We start from the raw sequence: 3,544 nt of genomic DNA on the forward strand, positions 1-3,544 counted from the left end.
ACATCAATCACAGCTTTTGCTGTGGCTAGGAAGGGTCTTCCAAGGATGATGGATTCATTTTCTTCCTTCCTAGTGTCTAGGATTATGAAATCAGCAGGGATGTAAAAGTCTTCAATCTTCACTAAGACATCCTCTACAAGTCCATAAACCTGTTTTCTTGAATTGTCTGCCATCTCTAGTGAGATTCTTGCAGCTTGTACCTCAAAAATCCCTAGTTTCTCCATTACAGAGAGTGGCATGAGGTTTATACTTGAACCAAGGTCACACAGAGCCTTCTTAAAGGTCATGGTGCCTATGGTACAAGGTATTAAGAACTTTCCGGGATCCGATTTCTTTTGAGGTAATTTCTGTTGAGCCAATGTATTCAGTTCATTGATGAATAATGGAGGTTCATCCTCCCAAGTCTCATTACCAAATAACTTGGCATTCATCTTCATGATTGCTTCTAGATACTGAGCAACTTGCTCTTCAGTAATATCTTCATCCTCTTCAGAGGAAGAATACTCATCAGAGCTCATGAATGGCAACAGTAAGTTTAGTGGAATCTCTATGGTCTCTGTATGAGCCTCAGATTCCTTTGATTCCTCAATAGGAAACTTCTTAGTGGCCAGTGGATGTCCATTGAGGTCTTTCTCAGCGGAAATCACTGCCTTTTCCTCCTCTACAGGTTCGGCCATGTTGGACGTGTTTATGGCCTTGCACTCTCTTTTTGGATTCTCTTCCGTATTGCTTGGGAGAGTACTAGGAGGAATTTCAGTCACTCTTTTACTCAGTTGACCCACTTGTGCCTCCAAATTTCTAATGGAGGACCTTGTTTCAGTCTGAAACTGAGAGTGGTCTTAGATAGATCAGAGACTATGGTTGTTAAGTCAGAGTGGCTCTGTTTAGAATTCTCTGTCTATTACTCAGAAGATGATGGAAAAGGCTTGCTATTGCCAAACCTATTTCTCCCACCATTATTATTGAAGTCTTGATTAGGCTTCTGTTGATCCTTCCATGAGAAATTAGGATGATTCCTCCATGAAGGATTATAGGTGTTTCCATAGGATTCTCCCATGTAATTCATCTCTTCCATTGCAGGATTCTCAGGGTTATAAGCTTCTCCTTTAGGGGAGGTTTCCTTAGTACTGTTTGATGCAGCTTGCATTCCAGTCAGATTCTGAAAAATCATATTGACTTGCTGAGTCAATATTTTATTCTGAGTCAATATGGCATTCAGAGTATCAACCTAAATAACTCCTTTCTTCTGAGTCATCCCATTATTCACAGGATTTATTTCAGAAGTGTACATGAACTGGTTATTTGCAACCATCTCAATGAGTTCCTGGGCTTTTGCAGGCGTCTTCTTCAAACGAAGAGATCCTCCAGCAGAGTGATCCAATGACATCTTGGACAATTCAGACAGACCATCGTAGAATATACATAAGATGCTCCATTCTGAAAGCATGTCAAAAGGACACCTTCTAATCAATTGCTTGTATCTTTCCCAAGCTTCATAGAAGAATTCACCTTCCTTCTGTCTGAAGGTTTGAACTTCCACTCTAATCTTGCTCAACTTTTGAGGTAGAAAGAATTTGGCCAAGAAAGCATTGACCAACTTTTCCCAAGAGTTCAGGCTTTCTTTAGGTTTTGAGACCAACCATATCCTAGCTCTGTCTCTAACAGCAAAGGGAAAAAACATAAGTCTGTAGACCTCAGGATTAACCCCATTGGTCTTAACAGTGTCACAGATTTACAAGAATTCAGCTAAGAACTGATGAGGATCTTCCAATGGAAGTCCATGAAACTTGCAATTCTGCTGCATTAGAGAAACTAATTGAGGCTTAAGCTCAAAGTTGTTTGCTCCAATTGTAGGAATTGAGATGCTTCTTCTATAGAAATCAGAAGTGGGTGCAGTAAAGTCACCAAGCATCTTCCTTGCATTTCCACCATTGTTGTTATTTTCGGCTGCCATAACTTCTTCTTTTTCGAAAATTTCTGTAAGGTCCTCTCCAGAGTGTTGTGCTTTAGCTTCTCTTAGCTTCCTCTTCAGAGTCCTTTCAGGTTCAGGATCAGCTTCAACAAGAATGTTCTTATCCTTGTTCTTGCTCATATGAAAAAGAAGAGAACAGAAAAGAAGATATGATTGAAATTTATTTGAAAAAGATTTGAAAAGGAAATTAAAAAGATTTTATTTTTGACATTAAAGTTAATTACTTGACTAACAAGAAATTAAAAGATATGATTCTAGAATTTAAAGTTTGATCCTTTCTTAATAGGCAAGTAACAACTTGAAAATTTTTTAATCAAAACATTAAATGTTAGCAATAATTTCGAAAATATAAATAAAGTTAAGAAAAAGATTTTGAAAATGAATTTTAAAATTTTTGAAAAACATGAAAGAAAAATGAAAATTTTTTTTTTGAAAAAGATTTGAAAAGATAAGATTTTTAAATTGAAATTTTGACTTGACTAACAAGAAATAACTAAATTTTAAAAATTTTTTACCAAATCAACTCAAAATTTCGAAATTTATGAGTGAAATAAGGGAAAGATATTATTTTTTTTATTTTTGAATTGATGAAGAGAGAGAAAAACAACAAAATGACACAAAACATAAAAATTTTAAGATCAAAACAAAATTGCATGCAAGAACACTTTGAATGTTAAGATGAACACCAAGAACACTTTGAAGATCATGATGAACATCAAGAACATATTTTTGAAAATTTTTTTTAAGAAAAGAAAGACATACAAGACACCAAACTTAAAACTTTTTTAATGTTTAGACACTAATAATTCAAAAATGCATATGAAAAATAAGAAAATACACAAAACAAGAAAATGAAAAGATCAAACAAAGAAAATCATCAAGAACAACTTGAAGATCAGTGAAGAACACAATGCATATAATTTCGAAAATTTAAGATAATTAAAAAGATGCAATTGACACCAAACTTAAAATTTGACATTAGACTCAAACAAGAAACACAAAATTTTTGGTTTTTATGATTTTATTAATTTTTTTGTATTTTTTTCGAAAATTAATTTGGAAAAAAGAAAAATAGTAAACTCGAAATTTTTAATAAGAATTCCAAGAATCATGCAATGTTAGTCTAAAGCTTCGGTCCAAAAATTTAGACATGGCTAAATAGCTAGCCAAGCTTTATGTGAAAGCTTCGGTCCAAAAGATTAGACATGGCCAAATGGCCAGCCAAGCTTTAGCAGAGCATTACATACAACAGCCAAATTGATGGGAATCAAAAAGCTCCTGCAATGATAAGTGGAAGCCTCAGGCCAAAAGATTAGACATGGCTTAACAGCCAGCCAAGCTTCAACATATCTTATGAAACACTAGAATTCATTCTTAAAAATTCTGAAGAACACATTTTTTTTGAATTTTTATTCGAAAATAAAAAAATAAGAAGCTTAAACATAAAATAAAATTACCTAATCTAAGCAACGAGATGAACCGTCATTTGTCCAAACTCGAACAATCCCCGGCAACGGCACCAAAAACTTGGTGTGGGAAATCGTGATTCACACTTTTCATAACTCCGCACAA

The 3,544-nt window shown here is 34.5% G+C and overlaps 1 non-coding gene across 1 annotated transcript; it reads left to right on the plus strand.

The window, feature by feature from the left end:
- Positions 1 to 1,442: 1,442 nt before the first annotated feature.
- LOC112739144 (small nucleolar RNA R71) lies at positions 1,443 to 1,549 on the plus strand. Its single transcript, XR_003170083.1, has one exon. It is a non-coding gene; the product is annotated as a small nucleolar RNA R71 (small nucleolar RNA).
- The last annotated feature ends 1,995 nt before the right edge of the window (positions 1,550 to 3,544 follow it).

This window comes from Arachis hypogaea, chromosome 13 (assembly GCF_003086295.3).
Source record: "Arachis hypogaea cultivar Tifrunner chromosome 13, arahy.Tifrunner.gnm2.J5K5, whole genome shotgun sequence".
NCBI classification, from domain to species: Eukaryota; Viridiplantae; Streptophyta; class Magnoliopsida; order Fabales; family Fabaceae; genus Arachis; species Arachis hypogaea.